The following is an 18,207-nucleotide window of genomic DNA, read 5'->3' on the forward strand; positions in this document are numbered from 1 at the left end:
CAGAATAAAAAAAAAATTCGACGCGGATCTTCGTCACCCAAAACCTCCTTTTAACCGATCGAAACTTTCAAAATTGCAAACTATGTTTGCTGGTTTTAAAACAGCTCATTTACCCGTAGGAAAAAAAAGTCAAGCTTGTGCTTGAACAGCCTCCTACTTTTTGATAGTCAACAGAATGGGAACATTCGAAAATTACGTTACGCATTTCCTCTTTTAATTACCCAGGGTTTATGTAATCATTTTAAATAAATATTTTAAATATTACCAAATATCAATATTTTTACGTATTTTGAAATGTCAAAAAGCGATGTGAGACTAGCTAGCACGATCACGTTGAAATGAATTTCTTTATTTTTAAATTCTTTATTTAAATCCAACAAATTAAAAAACTTAGAAAAAAACATCACTGCATACCACCCTTCGTGCCCTCCTTCAAGTTAAAATGCTCATACATGCAAAGGCATGTGCCGTTCCTTCCTCATCCTATCGCTCACAATAACCGAAAATTCCTGCACCATAACTTCGATGTTGCTGCTGCACGTGTGCCAACACAATTCCGTTCGTCCCTTGTTCCATGATACTGATGCTACCGCCCCACTGCAGGAAACCCCCGAAAAACATTAAAACAAGAAGAGAACAGAAAAATGCTGAACAGCATAAATATGTCATAACGATATGCTTCCTTTATCCTCCCTCAATTTGAGAGAGAGCGAGCGAGCTTCGCTCTCTCACTTGTTTCGCGATAAGCGAGAGAATTGAGCAACTGCGCTACACAACACAGTCTCCAAAATGTCGCGCAACACGTTCCGCACTGCACTCGGCTCGTGTCGCATCGCCTGCTGCGTTTTTCTCTCTCGCGCAATTCCGACGGGATTCGAACCCGACGAGATTCCGGCTCCGTACGGGCCGCCGCGCGCTCCTCAGTAGTCTGATTGCCATCGGGCAAAACGGTTCGCGACTTGCAGGTGGGATCTGTGACCGGATTTTTCGTGCCGCGGGAATACGACGCGTGTTGACATCGGACGCGCGTGAGTTTTTTTTCTGGGTTGGCCCCGGTCAACCGGTGACAGTGCGGGTTCGTGAAATGTGATACTGTGGTGAAGAATCGCGTGAAGATATTTTCTTTGCTGGGGAAGAGTGCACAACTGAATGGGCTAAACAAGCCAGTGGAATGCGAATCTGACCAAACGTCAATGTTTGTTGTTGACCGGAAGCGTAGAGAGAATTTTCGTTGTGCAACCCCCGGCAGGCATTGTCAAGTGGTCGTAAAGCAATAGGAGAAGAAGCAGCGTGTTGCAACGATTGACCAATCGCGTACAAGAAAGCGGCGAAGAACGTCAAGTGGTGTAAGCCGACAAAGGAAACGAAGTCGGAATCTGTGTCAAACGGAACATGATTTTCGGTGGTGCAACGCCGAACAAGAAGCAGAAGAAGAGCACGTGTGACTGACGCGTGGGAGTCGTTGATGGTTCGGAGATTCTAAGCCGGGCTTTTTTCGGTGCTGCGACGACGTATTGCTATGCTAATATTGTGTTTAACATATTTCACGATGCAATAAAGTGTTTTAGTGCGGTGGTTCTGCGGTTGTACCCGCAGTGAAGAGAAAGAGAGGTGTTACGACCAGATCTAAATCGTTTCGATTGTTCTCAACAGTGCAGTGTAGTGAAGAACCCCCGAATTGAAGGGCCGGAAATTGAAGTATCAGCCGACACACTAGTTCTTCTCGTAGCAAAGTGCAGCAAAGTGAGTGAGCGTTTTTATCAAAATATTAAATCTGGTACTCTTGAGTTGTTCAGTTGTGTTGTACAACATGCATTCAAGTGTCGGTTGGGAGTGTTGTTTCTTTCGCACAGAGTATATGGATCCGCTGTCAATCTTCTTCTCGGAGGGTAGTTCTGGGGGGTCTTTGGGTGGAAATCTGTGTCAGTGCAACTCATGGGACTCTCTTGCGTGCGATTATCGGGCAGACGCAAGCCGAGCTGATGAACAAGTGTGATTTACGAGCAGTTTTGTGATGTTGTTCTTTGGCGTAGTTCGTGGTGATCTCGTTGTTGTCGCTGCGGCTTTCTTTCTGTTATTAAAGATTAAAGGTTATGGCGTTTGAAGAAAAGGGACGCTATTGCTACTGATTCTGTTGTAGTTGATGAGTTACAAGTTGGCAGCCGGTCGGTCGGTGGGACCATTGCACTAAGTGGATGGTTTGCGGGATTGGATTTTGGGAGCGAGAAATTTCGGTGACGGAATGTTATTTGTAGAATGTCACGGTGACGAATTTATTGTTTGAGCGCTCTGTAATGAGATTAGAGACGAAGGAATGCTGCTATTTGAGTGACTAATTTAAGGGAAACTAATTATACAACAACTTAATTCGTGTGATTAGGAAGAACGATCTACTGCTGCAATAAAGCAAAATGACGCGGAAGCCGATTTGTGATAATAAAGCCTTCTGAGTTGTAAAGCGGCTTATACAATGTGCCTAGTACTTTAAAAAGTTGCAACTTTTTGACATTTTTTTATCATTTCTAGATTAAATTTTCAAAAGGTCCTATCTGCATAGGAAACCCATGAGGGATAGGTTGTTTTGAAAATTTAATCTAGATTTAACACAGATTGAAAATGCTGCCAAAAATCCATTTTCAAACCGATTTTCGATGTTTTGGAAGTAAAAGATAACTATTTTTGTCTAGAAAAGACTTGATTTGGCAGCATTGATCCCTGAGTTCAAAACCAACTGGATCATAATTGGACACTACGGAATCGGATCCGGATCCTAAATTGCTATTTTGGTAGTAGGTGAACTTTTGCTGGTATTTTAGTTAAAAACCTATCGTGTGGCACGTCAAACTTCATAAAATTGTAAGCCATGCTCACTGGTACTGGTAACTGGACCACATCTGGCCACTCCAGAACCAGTGACGGATACCCTAAAAGAGAGGTCAAATTGCCATTTTGGTATACCTATAGATGATCGTGTGGCATGTCAAACTTCATGAAATACAAAAAGTTCCGTTTTTTTTGTCCATAAACAAAGTAAAAATGTTGTCAGTAGAAAAAAAATAAGCTTGAGGGAGGGGGGGGGGGGTTCCTATGCCCTATGGGGATAGACTTTTTAGAATTGCAACACCTAAATCTTTTAATGCATTAATTTTCGCAATTATTTTTGATCAAATTATTGTTTAACAAAATAAAATAAATACATGCACTGGGGCCCGTGGTCCAGAAGGTCCCGATGGCATTTTTCGAGACTAGATTTGTCTGATCACGTCTTCAGTCGGACGGGGAAGTAAATGTTGGCCCCAGTCTAACCTAGAGGTTAGGTCGATAGCTCAGTCCAGGTGAGGAGTCGACTCCCTGGGTCCTGCCTCGGTGGAGTCGCTGGTAGGCTGTTGGACTAACAATCCAAAGGTCGTCAGTTCAAATCCCGGGGTGGATGGAATCTTAGGTGTAAAAAGAGGTTTGCAATTGCCTCAAATATCAAGCCTTCAAACACCTAGTTTCGAGTAGAAATCTCGCAATCGAGAACGCCTGCTGTAGAGCGAATAATCTGAATAAATACATGCAAACATGAATGATAAGTTTCCATTATTTTGTAGCCAGTTTTTTATAATTCGCATAAGGAATTTTCAAGCTATTTTTTCTATGCCCCTATAATTTCAACAAGAATTGTGTTAGGTGTTAGGTTGAACAATTGAACTTAGGCTGGTACAAATATGTTTAAACTTTATGGTATAACCTTCGCCCCCTCTCCCGTTTAAATCTGCCCGAAAAATCAGGGGGCAAAAAATATGTTTTTCAAAAAACACAATTTCAATGGAAGTACAAGATCAATAATTTGCAATAAATTTAAATGCGTTCAGTAATATTTGAAGAATGTTTGGGTTTATTCAAAAATATTTGAAATTCTTGTAAATTTTTGAGGTTTAGTTCTGCAAAAAGTTTTTTTCGCAATTTTTTTTTATCAAATCTTATATTTTTTTAAAACTAATGAATAGGATTAGCGAATTTTTACGATTTCGCGGACAGCGTGAAATTCTTGAAATTTGAACATTTCCGTGAAATCCCGACAACATTTACTGAGAAGTGAATGATGCAAATACTTAATTGATATTAACAAAAGTCAGTCAAAAGAAAAACATTTTCTCGGAATCATCTAGATATCAGAAGGATGATATAATTAATCATTTAATTGTAGTTATTCCCAAAGTTTTATTTTTTTTAACAAACTTGGCTTTTTCAACCAAAACTTGTTAAAGTTTACTAAACAAGTATATTGTGAAAAGTTTTAGAAAGATTGCATTTTTTTTTAAATTCAATTGATTTATTTTAGAAATGAATTCCATTAGAGTAGATAAGCTATTAAAAAAATAGATTGATATTTAAAGTATCAATCATAGTTTTTTTTTAGTTATTCTTAGGAAACTAACTAAATATAGTAATATTTTCATACGCTGCTATATCAATTAACTACTCTTTTTATTTTCTTAAAAGGAATAAAAATATTCAAGCTTGCTTCAATTAAGTTTAAATGAATAGTATTTTTGATCTTTTGAATCACATTTTAAGAACATTTCAGAGTTTTCTTGAGTCCTGTTTAATTTACACGATGTTTGATTGTTTGAGGTGATATTTCCCGTGGAAGCTTATAAAAATTTTAATTTAGTTTTTGAAAAGTGAGATGATGAATCCTTAAATATTTTTTAACTGGATTAAATGTTGCAAAAAATTCAAGTTATTTGAATCATTTTGGCCGGAAAAGATTGTTAAATTTTGCTTTGATTAAAATTGAATAAAATGTTAAAAGATAAAATAGAAGCAAAACAGCAAAATCACATTTTATGTTTATTGAAATATAGTATATTATGAAGCAAAAGTTTATGTAATTATAACATGATATTTTCAGAGTTATTAAAACATTTTTCACGTTCCGCGTAAATTTTGCGAAATTTTGTGTTTTGGAATTAGGGTTCCGGTGAAATTTACAATTTTTGAGCGTGAAAAATCACTAAGCCTACTAATGATTGCAAAACAACAGAGCATTTAAAAACACTTTTTTATGCATATGTTGAGATTATAGCCCTTTTTTCAAACTTCAAATCTTAGAAAATTCAAATGATGTTCATCTCTTTTCCTCTAACTATCCCACATCTATTAGCTATTTCGAAGGTTATTTTTGCATTTTTTTTCCTTCTCTGTCCAATTCGTTCTCCTTAGTAAGAGTAAACTCTCTCCCCATTAAGAACAAATCAGCTGTTGAAAGGTAGTCCATATCTCAGCTCAGGATAACAACTGCACCAATGTATTTGTTAAAGCAACCAAATAAATGAAATGAAATGAAATGATGTTCATAGTTCAAATCATACGAAAACAAAGGTGCATCTCTATGAATTTTCTAGTTTCAATAAAAAAAAATCTGTTCTTCAAGTAACACATCAACAATAAACAATTTTGGGAAATGGTCTTAGGGACCATCCACAAACCACGTGGACACTTTTTTTAAATTCTCAACCCCCCCCCCCCCCCCCGCCCCCATCGTGGACAATTTTCATACAAATAAAATCTTTTTTGTATGGAGCGTGGACAATCGCCGAACCCTCCCCCCCCCCTAAGTTGTCCACGTGGTTTGTGGATGGTCCCTTATCTGGCGAATGGATTTCTGGCAAAATTTGTCTTTTTCGTGAAATTGTGAAAAATTTCCATTTTTTAACTGCGATTTTTGAACTCATTTCGAAGAAAATTGTACAAAAAATCGATTGACGTAGCTCACTTCTAAATTTAAAGTAAAAGTAAATCTTTCCCAGTTCCTGAGGGGAACACCCTTGAAGAGTATCGGGGCCGGCATTTGCAAAGCGGATTCAGTGGCAATTTCATTCTCAACATAATGTTAACATGTTAAGGTTAATGTTAACATTCCATAGGTCACCTCCCTAAGGTGTCGTGATAAGGTCCAGTTTGTGACGATACACTACCTTCCTAAGCAATCAAATCCAGAAGAGAAAAGATCACCAGTTGTGTTGGTCCGTGCCGGGATTTGAACCCCGATCTACTGCTTACTAGGCGGAAGCGTTACCACTAGGCTACGTGGCTCGGTCAAGATTTAAAGATTTAAAGATTGTTTCTAAATTTTAAAATTGTGTTGCGCAGAAACTCATTGCCATATTTTTACACATATTTAAACTAAAGTTTTGTTCTGTTGAATCTGAGAAATGACATTCTGAAGATTGGAACAATGGGGAATGGGATAGAACACTCGAATCAGTATATCGCTATGAAATTGGTTCATGTACCTACTGAAAATTTGAGCAAAATTGATATTGACTTTATTGATCCAGAGTGATAGCAAACTAACTCTTCAACAACTTTTCCAGTCTTCCTACTTCGTCGTCTGACCACCTTAAATGATTGTGATGATCAGCAACATTACCAAAGTAATTTCCCGAAACAAACTGAATCTATTATTCATGTTGAACACACACACTCTCTCTCACAAACATTCGTGCTCTTCTTCAAAAACACAACATAAAACATTTCGGCCGACTATAACAAACCCAGACAGGCCGATGACGACGGGCAGGACCAAAAGTTTCACTCACTCACTAATCTCAAGGGACTTGGTGGGAAGGCGTGTGTGTGTGTTTGAGCGTAAGTGTGCCGAAAAACAAAACACAGACGAAAATCTAATTTTGTACTACCTAGTCGTTGGTTTCGCAACTGCACACCAACACTCCCAGCTCTTCTTCTTCTGGTGGGAACAACTTCCTCAAACTCTGTGTGTGATGGCTTCACAGAACATGAAAGAGAAGAATAGAGTGTCAGTGAGGAAAAGTTTTGTTGATTTTTTTGCCTGTCAGGGAGTCTGGGTGAAATTATATTGCAGACATTCTTATAAGTGAAGTCTTCAGTTCTTCAATTCTTCAATTCTTCAATTCTTCAATTCTTCAATTCTTCAATTCTTCAATTCTTCAATTCTTCAACTCTTCAATTCTTCAATTTTTCAATTCTTCAATTCTTTATTTCTCATTTTTGTTTGAGAACCCCTGTTCCACAAAAAAAATGTGTTAATTTTTCGTGCACAAGAGCTTCTCTTTTCACCGGAGGGACTTTTCCCGCAAGAACAGAGCAATGGCACTGATGAGAATTGTCACCTTTGTTCAGAAAAATCTGGCTTCCTCACAAAAATAACTATTCTAGTTGTTTTATACCACTCACTAAAATTTTAAATCGCTCCCTTTCACCAACAGCTCCGCTTCTGGTCTTTCTAGTTCTTCAATTTGCCCTCGATTCAAGGTCCAAGGCGCACTCCCCCACAACTGGGTCATTTCCGTATCTTTTTCCAAGTCCCAGACACTGCGAGCTCCAAGTTTTTCGGAACCGCAAAAAGGGACCGAGAACCGTCTGCCGGAATAATGTTCCCAGCAAAGCGAAAACTTGGGCGAATGGCCATAATAAGTGTTGTTTGCGTGATGTGGTGAAGCTGAAATAAATAACCAGAGAGCGAGTGAGCAGCGGGAAAAGTTCACACTTTTCCGGCATAGGGAAAATGTGATCGTTCTCTCTCACTCTCACACGGATACATGCTCCAAAAGTTGGGGGTGAAAAGTGGTTTAGTGAAAAAAAGAAAGTTAGGGACATATAAATGCGATGCAACGTCTGTTCCGGGTGTCCTATTTCTTGTGGGGAAAGTTTAAACTTTAAAGTGAGTTTTTGAGCATATGGTGCATTTGCTGGTTTTGTTGCAGGTCATTTAAATGCACTTTGATACCACATTAGAATAGCAAGGAAAACGTGTTTCTGTCAATTTTAGGCCAGATCATTTGCTCAACCCTTTATGTTTAAAATCTCTTTTCGAGACAGCAAACAAAAAAAGTGATGCTTTTGACACTACATGCGATTTTACCACAGATTTATTTTTTGTTTAATTCTTTGTGTAAATATGGGTATTCGGCGCCGTCGCTCCGTGCCATACTTTCATACACTTAGGAGCCCAGGGCGGCGAAGTCCTTGTAGATAAAAAGGAAGACACTAGTGGTTGGTACTAGCAATGGTGGCCGACAGCTATAAAGTCAACTTCGTTTTTTTTTTTGTTTGTGAATCCAAAGTAGAATCATAATTTTCAAAAAAGCAAATTGCTTTAATTTTTTTTTTAATCTATAGATGAACCTTCCGTCGAATGGGGAAGGTTAGGTCGATAGCTCAGTCCAGGTGTAGGAATCGTCTTCCTGAACCACGTGGACACTTTTTTGTGAATCTTTTACCCCCTCCCCCCCTCCGTGGACAATTGTCCACACAAAAAAAAACTTTTTTGTATGGATCGTGGACAACCGCCATACCCCCCCCCCCCTTAAAGTGTCCACGTGGTTTATGGATGGTCCCAAGCTAAGGTGTAAAAAGAGGTTTGCAATTGCCTCAACAAACAAGCCTTCGGGCACCTAGTTTCGAGTAGGAATCTCGTAATCGAGAACGCTAAGGCAATGCTGTAGAGCGAATAATTTGATTTTGATTTCAGATGAGCAATTCTCCACAAAAACTGGAAATGGATTTTGTTTGTATTTTTATTTGGCTCGAATTATGTCGAAGGTCCATCCATATGTCCAAAAAAGCCGATTTATGCCATTGGTTAATCTCTCATAAAATTTGAGCAGCAGTCCATACAAAAATGGTACGTAAGTATCCAAACAGCTGTATCTTTGGGAGTAGTTTTCTGATCGATTTGGTGTGTTGGGCAAAGTTGTAGATATTGATGAAAAGGATTTTTCAAAATTACTTTTCTTCACAACAACTTCCCAATATCCTTATGTGTGATTTTTTATGTTTTAAGAGACAAAAATCCGCAATTTCTAAGCCAAAGAGATATGCGGAAAATTTAGGTCCTGCAGATTTAGGATTTTTTAATGTATTTTTGAAAAAACAGAAATGTCACATTTTTTTGACTACAGCTTTTCATGTAAAAACTTTTAAAAAAAATGATAAGGTGCACCGTTTTCGAAATAAGGCAACTTTAAGTTTGATTTTAACTAAAAAATTGCAGGTCTTCGATAATTGAGAACGGGCCAATGAGTGACCACTTTTGATTTTTTTTAATTTCATTGAGGTCGTTGCAAACAATTTTCAAAGTTTATGTCCCCCCCCCCCTCCCTCAGAATTGGTTCAAACAATCAGGGAGCAAAAAATATTTTTTTCAAAAAACTTGAAAAATGTCAATGGAAATAGAATTCTAATCAACTGAAAACTATCTAAAATTTCCTATTCGGCATTGATAATCACATTATGCCGGTTTGGGCTCGTTTATTAAAATATATATGAACTTTTATGGAATTCCAATGTAGGGTAGAGTAGTCATCAATGAGACACGGGGAACAATGATAAAATGGCTCTCACAAGTCGTAGTTTCAACCAATCAGGCTCATATTTGGGGGAAAGGTGTGTCTACTTGATACACGTCTGCCATAATAGTGGCTTTGGTTATGGACGCTCCCTTGCAAAGTTATTCATAAATGTTTGATTCTGGGGTGTAAAAGTAAATTATGGACAAAAATTACATTTTCGCTCATAGGCTGCCATTAACACAAAAACTAATTTTTCTTCAGATTTATTTCGACTATTTATAGGGGATGAGTTGGGCTACAATGCCCTTTCATCAGTTTTGACCAAAATTAAGAATGTACCCATAATCCAGGGCTGTCTCATTGTTCCCCACTCTTTTCAGCCCATGGGTAACAATGAGACACTTTGATTTTTCTTCATTAAACTTTTCAAAATCTTTGGAAATCTTTCAAAACATGAATTTAAAGTGATTTTTGGCATATTTATTGAGTTTAAACTTCATTTAACCAAAAATATAAAGTTATTTGGTATGAATATATGGATTTTACAAAATTTAGATACTTTTTAGTATAACTTTTGTTAATTAAAGTTTCAAGTTGACAAAATTGCTTTAAAATGTTCAAGCCAAGTACCCTGCAATGATACAACACAAAAACATGATGTTTAGCTCGAAAAGTTTTGATTTTTATAGAGTGTCTCATTGTTCCCCAGCTGTCTCATTGTTCCTGCCAAGTGCGTCTACAATGAGACAGTTGAATAACTCTGGCTGTAGACATCAGATCGATCTTATATTTTGGTCAATGCTAGAACACTTTTGGTCAATGCTACACACATTTTGGTCAATGCTAGAACACTTTTTGACCGAGCCACGTAGCCCAGTGGTAACGCTTCCGCCTCGTAAGCGGTAGATCGGGGTTCAAATCCCGGCTCGGACCAACACAACTGGTGATCTTTTCCCTTCTGGAATCGATTGCTTAGTAAAGGGAAGGTAGTGTCGTCACAAACTGGACCTTATCACGACACCTTAGGGAGGCGACCTATGGAATGTTAACATTAACCTTAACATGTTAACATTAAGTTGAAAATGAAACTGCCACTGAATCCGCTTTGTAAATGCCGGCCCCGATACTCTTCAAGGGTGTTCCCCTCAGGAACTGGAAAGATTTACTTTTTTTACTAGAACACTTTAATAAAAAGAAAATGTAACAAAAAGCTCATTAAAAAATGCAGATGATAAAAATACAAAAATCATTGAAAGTTGAAAACCAAAAGTGTCTCATTGATGACTACTCTACCCTACATCACCGCAAAAACTTTTTTTTCTCGCAGAAATAAAATTTTCATCAATATTTAGGTATTTTGGAAACTAATGATTGCAAAACAACTGGACAGAAAACACTTTTCTTTAATTTTAATTTTTTAACTTTTTTTTTTGCTTTTTTTAAACTTTAAAAATATTTGCAACGGCCTAAACTTTCAAAAATTCCGCCCAAGGAACATTAATTTTTGAACCTCTGGTTGTGAGATACAGCAGATAAATGAAAAAATGTACAGTAAAATTTAAGTTTTTAGTTCTTACCCAATTCTTACTCAAACAGCCCTTTTTTAATGTATTTTTTTTTATTTTTTTCTTTATTTAAATAAATTATAAATTATAAGATTTTTCAAAATGTATTTTTGACAAAAAAAATCTTAACCTTTTTTATTAATTGTAGGCTACAACTTCCTTCCTTCAAAAGATACACTGCCCACCATTGAAAAAACGGCATATATTCACTTTTGGTAAAAACGAGATATTAGCACCAGGTGGTAGAGGATGTTCCAACGCATCTTCTGAAACTTGAATTTCACTGGAATATTGTTTAGACTTCGCTGCCGATGCGAAATACCAAACGGTTAATATGCCACTCTTATGGGAAATTGCCTTGACGGAGATTTTGTGACAAACACTAAAACGCGTTTTTCTCGGAATAACTTGATTTGGCTTAATAGCCGAATTTTCAATTATGGGCAGTACAGATTTTCGAATATTTAGGTATCATTTTGTATGGATAGCTGTAAAATTGTATGGAAGTTTGCTTGGGAAGTTGCAAAATGGCTTTTTTGATCACAGGGAAGCCATCCGCAAACTTGAAGCTAAAAAAAGTAATTTCAATACTCGATCAGATTGATTTGGAAAGTAAAGAATATTTTCAAAATGAAGGTAAACGATAAAAAATATATTTTTCCCTATCTAATCTACTTACAAGAAATTTATTTGGAAACAAAGCAATGATTTTAAGCCATGTTTTGCAGGATTGTTCCATAGTAAAATGAAACAAAGCTTTGCAAGGATTTCCTAATGAAGCAGAAAACCGCATTTCAATTACAACCCTAAACGAACAAACTAATTTCATTGCCACAAACGGTTTTCCCTACCCAAAAAAAAAAAAAAAAACGCACATTCACGCCAATGTACTCACTTTCAATAAAAGTGTGGCGGTTCCAGGGGCCACAATACCTGCAAACCCGTGGAAAACCGCCCCCAATTTGCCCACCTTCCACCCCAAACGAAAGGTAATGACATTTATTCCCAAACGGTGTGGTAATGGGCCAACAATACACTCCTCCTGCGGGCTCGCTCCGGATCGCGTGACTGTGCACGGCCTTCGAGTCGCTTGCATGACCGGGCCACCCCAAGTAGGAATGGGGGCTTTTGCCGAGCCAATTCATTTGGCTTGATGATTTATATTAGAGGAAGCGAACACCTTCCTTCCACGGTTGAGTCCCGTCGAAACAAGGCACTCTCTTCCGGCTGTCTTTGGAGGTCCCTGAGGAAGTGCCGAAACCCAGGACGCGAAAGTCACGGTCCTTTGGAGGTAAGCCAGCTCGTCGTAAATCCCAAATTGAATTAAATTTGCGCCGACAATAATTCAATTTTTGCCACTCTTTTGCACAATGCCACCAAGCCACCACCGTCGATTGCCCCTGGGAGGTAGGCACAGCCAGCAGAGTGCCGAAATTCCTATTTGACACGCACAGGGAGAAGTGGGGAAAAGGGAGAAAAAAAAATATTTGGGGAAAAAATGTAGACTATACAATCGAAAACCCCCAAAGATCGTGTAATCACGTCAAAATAATGGCACCCAAGGCTTGGTGACGAAAAATAATGCGTAGGGGTGATGGAGCTAGTTTAGAAACAAAATTTTCAAGGAAGAAAAAAGAATACAACATCTTTGATTCACTAACTAATCTATTTCCTATTCATTTGTTCAACTATCATTCAAAATTCATCAAAATTTAGTACAAAGTTGAACTTTTTTTTTGTTTTCCACCATGAAAAAAAAATAATGTTTATATTGAAAACAGCATATTTGTTAAAAATCAAACTCATTTGGTGATCATTCTGCCTAAAAAAAATTAGAATAATATTTTAAAAATAGAATGAAATTATATTATTCAATATAATTTTTACTATTTATTCATCGATGTTTTCAATTAAGACATGATAAGATAGGAGATATAAATCTTAAGAGACACTTCAAATTGTGCATTGAAAACAATTGTGTATCGGAATAATTGTGCTTGTTTTGTTCTTCTTCTTGATTTTTGGTCTTTTTATCTTTTACTTGTGGTAGTTATTTATGTTACCATTGGATTTCACGATAAATATTATAATTGTTTTTTTTGTTTTTGTTTGTTTAATTTGTGAAGGAAAAATGATTCTTATAACCATACGGAATTATAGGATTGCTTTGGAAATTTCATTTATTGGTTCATATTTGACCCATCAAGCCTAAAAGACCACTTACCACTTCGGTGGCAGTTGTGTCATTTTTCAAAACTTATAGTTATAAATGAGGTCAGAGTTCGATTCTCGTACCGGAATGATGAAGTGAAAAATAAAACTTTTTGGCGGTTTGAATAATATTTTGTAGGGTTTTAAATTATAAGTAACAGAAAAAAAATCAAAAAAATCAGAAGTCACAAAAATTAATGCCACAAATAAAATAAAAATAAAGAAAAAAAAAATAATTGAAAAAGCACTGCAAGCTATAAAAAATACTTTGTGTACTGTTTATTTTTGAATTAAAATTTAAATTGGGTTCTTTAAGGTTTTTGCAAATTGTTGAGTATAAGGATAAAACATAAAATGGTAGATAAAACAAAGCCTTGAAATTTCAAAGAATTTTTACAAACTTATACAGTAATGTAAGGTTGCTGCTTATATTTTCTGAAGTTTATGACCGAAGACGAGGGGAAACGCAGGAAAATGCATTTTATATTTCAGTGGATAAGATTTCTTTATCAAATAAAGTTTTGAAGGTTTTTGAGAGAATATATGTTCAGCCCCTTTTAATTAATCGGACCAAAACTAAAGTTTCAAAAATTCTGTTTGAATTTTGAAATTTTTAAAAACTTTTTGGCAAGTTTGGACTAGAAAGAACTGAAAAATCTTAAATCCTCGTTGGAAAAAAATGAAATTTTCGGCCACTAATTTTTTTTAATAACTTTGAACGACGGTTTTTTTCAATTCAAATCTAGATATCAGGAGTGAATTTGTTCAAATAAGTTTCAAGTTATCATGGAATATGTTATGTCCGAAATTGAATTATTGTTGAAAATATGAAGATAAGAAATCCTGAGAAAGCTTCTTCATTTGGTTTCAACAATGGTCAGTTTACATGATAGCTTTCTTTTAGAATATGTAAATATTTTAGGGCAGTATGCTAATTATTGAAAAAAAGGGAATAATATAATATTTAATCTGAAAACCAAGCTAAATCCTTCGATCTACAAATTCAACAGACATACTTTTGTAAAAATAAAATGAGCATGAGCATGAGCATGAGCATGAGCATGAGAGATCACCCATGGTTGCCCCTCCGTTGCTGAACAGAACCGTAATATCCTTTCAGCACTACTGATCATAGGCTTCGACGATCTAGTGGTGTTTCCCTTATCAACAGCATGTATGAATGCGCTGAAAAGATAAAACACCATGATTTCCAAAACAAGATCAGTTGCGAATAGGTAACAGTCATTGGCCACCAACGGCGCCCGCCATGTCAGTTTGTAGACCTCGAGTTTAATGGACGGGAATGTTAGTTAGCGCAGGTTGCTACTAGGGCAGCTGATTTACTCTGTGCTTACACCCCACCAGCGCCAGGAACCTGAAAATTTGTTAGTAGGATATGGTGTTTGGTCAGGATTCATCATAGAAGATGATGATGCGACCCAAAATCGAATGTTTTGTTTGGAGGGATGATGTATTATTCTCAAGGCAAGCAATCGGATGCTGCTGTTGAGACAATTCCCGTTTATATGTTGATTTTTATATCAACGGTTTGATCTTAGACAGCCGGCTGTGGAAAGATAAAACCAAAGCGATATGTAAAAAGAGGGTTAAATATTAATCTCAGTGAGTGATTTGGAGCGATCTACATACTTGATTATTTAATTAAACGTAAAGCGTACGATCGTGACAATCTGCGATGCGACATAAATGATACATAACGGAAGGGAATCTATTGAAATCGCGAAATCGTGAAGAGATAATTGAAAACAAAGGCTATAATACCAAAAATAGCTTTTATTTAACGATCGATCTTTAATCAAAAACGCGGCGATGACGAGATATCTGTATTTAACGAATTTCATCTGTAATAAACTTAAAATTCTACAAACCCGACGGTCACGGCGAAACCGGCAGAATGCACAAAATCAATTGTCAAATCACGCAAACCGCCCGGAAGGAACACTCAAAAAATGAAAATAAAAATGCACGCACATATAAGGGGAGACAACAAACAAGTCGACGACGACGAAAATCAAGCGCGACGGACGCGACGCGACGGACGCGACGCGAACCGGCAGTAGGCAAAGGTAAAGATTTGATAGAGAAAGAAAATTAAGAAAATAGAAAAGCATTAAAGACTCGATTCTACACGAGATAGTTTCTTAAAAAAACCACTTTGTGAAAAATTATAATCAAAAGAAAAGAAGATTTTTTTTAGCGGAGAAATTATTGTTAAATAGAAATTAAAGAGTGACGTAATAAATTGGGATGATTAGGGAGCGTTCTTTTATTACGTAACGCAAAACATCGGTTTTTTAGACTCCCCCCTCGTAACAAAATTTCCATACAAATTTTAAAAATTTTGTATGGAGCGTAACACGACCTCCGACCCCCCTCTCCCCCAACTGCGTTACGTAATAAAAGAACGCTCCCTTAGCCAAGTATGAGCAAGCATGACCGGAGTTCTTTTATTACGAAGCGCAAAATTTAGTATTTTTGACCCCCCTCCCCCCCCCCTTCGTAACAAATCGTAACAGATGAGCGATCCCCCCTACCCCCCCCCCCCCCTGTAACGCGTAACGAAAGGTCTTTTTGCAAATTTTTATGAGTACTTATATGAAATTTTGCGTTACGTAACAGCATTTTGCGTCACTCTCCCCTACCCAATTTTCGTAACATTTCGTAGCAGACACTGACACCCCACTACCCCCCGTTATTGCGTTACGTAATAAAAGAACGCTCCCTAACTTCGTATTAGTATAGAATACAATTAAAAGTTTATAGTAATAAGAAAAGAAGAAAATTATGAAGAAGAACATTAGCATTAGGATTTAGATAATCACAACAGTTCCATTTTGCTCTCTTTTCTCACACTTCCATACACACATACAGTCATTCACATCCACACACACTGAGCTTTAAATGGAACAAACTCACCAGGAATAATGTTAATACAGCTGAGTCTGCAAAGACGGCTTCCAAGACATTTGCAGACTTTTCCCTCATTGATGCAGATTTCCACATCAATGATTTGGCATCCACGAACACGCTGCAAAGCTCGCTCGAGAGAGCAAAAACTTCTCTCTCCAACCTCAGCAAGTCATGCTCCCGTCGACCGGAACCGCGCCAGCACAGCCGCCTACAGCTCTCGGGTGCTCCTCCTTGTACCAATGCGAAAGCACAGATGCACCGTAGCATCAAAACTTGAACCAACGTATACCAAAAAAGCTTCACCTATTTTCATTACCCCTAGTAGTGCGAAACGTTCTTTTCTTCTTCTTTATCACTATATTTTTCCAAACTGCATCGGTCCTTAATATAATTTTTAATACACTCAAAAAGCCTGAATGGAGCATGTCGCACATTCATCAAACTTCACTCTGTAGGACTGCTAACTCACCGATTTCACCTTTTCAAACAAAATAAACTCACTAAATCGATCTGACACCACTGCACAAAAGCTCACTCTCAGCAAACAGAGCAGAAGCTTTCATTGACTTGTTGTCAAATAGCCAACTCGAAGGAACGGTGGAAATGAAACGTAGCGAAAAAGCTACGCGTAAATAAAAACAAACAACACATGCTGCAAAAACAAAAATGCATAGAATGCCTTTTAAAACAGCAAAACATATCTGGAAAACACTTCTATCGGGGAATGCGCGTCACTAACTATATCTTCACAACATCTCCAGCACTACAGAATGGCAAAATACACGAAAATTTACTAAAAATCTCGGAGCACCCGCGACGGTCGACTAGCTGGAACCAGTGCTGCCAACCACATACTTTTGTAAAAATAAAATTATTAGAAACTATTAAAGTATTGGAAAGAAAAACTCCTATATTTTCGAAAATCTTGGGTTTGTAGATTTTACTTGTTTCTTGTGACTATGGCGATTTTTCGAAAAACAAAATGTTTTGGTTAACTTAAGCCGCAGTTTTTACTCTATTATCTACCTGTTATTCAAAATAAAAATGCTGTTTTTTGTTATGTGTCAAACTAACGCAAATTGCAACTTTAAAGAACATGATTTAAAAAATATTTGGACCACAATATTGATTAAATTGATAAAACAGGATTAGTCATGTTTTTTTTTGTAAAACTAAATTTGCTAAAAAAAAACTTCTTGAACAAAGGAGAAATAAAAAAAAAATTATAAAAACTGGGCAGTAGAGGAAAAGTAATGATATCAAGATTTAAAAAGAATTTGTATACTCTTTTTTAAATGTTCTAACTTTCTTTCAATAAATCTCAATTTAAGGGCCTGATTTTTAAATTTCATTCTGCATCAAAAATGGCTACCTGGCCTTTAATTTCAAGCTTTGCCAAGATCCTTTCTCCAACCACCTGGTGACCACCGTCACACTTTGTGCCTAACGAACAGGAAACACCTCGATTGGGAATTGAACGGAAATGGTTGGAGGAAAAATTGCGAATGAAAAGAAAAGCCTCTCAGTAGCAGCAATGGCAGCAACAGCAGCCAGTGTTTGGTTTTGTGTTGTTTGACACAAAGGCAGATTTTGTCAAGGGAGAGGAAAAAAAGTGAAAGAAAAAGTTAAGAATGGAGATTTTTCCGGCAATTTTTATTTTGTCACCGAGCCTCGTTACGGGGCTGATTAGATTTTGGGGGATGATTCTTCTTTTGTTTGTTTTTTTTTCTGTTGAGAGGAAAATATAATAACGATGTTGCGAGAACCAGAAATTTATGTTAAACCTGTGACGTTTTCGAAGTGAGAAAGCAATATTTTGGATATCAAATAAAGTTTAAAGAAGATGTTCGTTGAAACAATTAATTTGCCAATATAAACAGTGACTTTGATGGTAATTGTTTCCTTCCGATCCGATCCCAGCACGTACGTCTTCCCATATAAAAAAGGCACTTGTTAACTCACACGTTCCCGCATCACAGTTCTGCAAAGCTTCATTATAAAAAGAAGCAGTCCATTATTTTCCGCTGAAAAACTTCCTGGCCCCACTAAATTGGTCACGTACCACCATAACGTCGAAGGAGGAACCAGCACAAAAAAATGGTATAAAAGTAAAATATTCTTCCAATTCCACACGTGTCCTCGATTTTCCATTTGCCAGTCGAGGGTGCCCCCTAATC

General features: G+C 37.0%; 1 protein-coding gene across 1 annotated transcript in view; it reads left to right on the plus strand.

Annotated features, from left to right (window-relative positions):
* The first annotated feature begins 950 nt into the window (after positions 1–950).
* Positions 951–18,207, plus strand: part of LOC120425814 (nyctalopin-like) — a 296,281-nt gene continuing 279,024 nt past the window's right edge. The window contains exon 1 of the mRNA XM_052707340.1: positions 951–1,743. The gene's annotated coding sequence lies outside the window, so the exon portion shown is untranslated. The remainder of the gene's footprint in view (positions 1,744–18,207) is intronic.

This window comes from Culex pipiens, chromosome 2 (assembly GCF_016801865.2).
Source record: "Culex pipiens pallens isolate TS chromosome 2, TS_CPP_V2, whole genome shotgun sequence".
Lineage (NCBI taxonomy): Eukaryota > Metazoa > Arthropoda > Insecta > Diptera > Culicidae > Culex > Culex pipiens.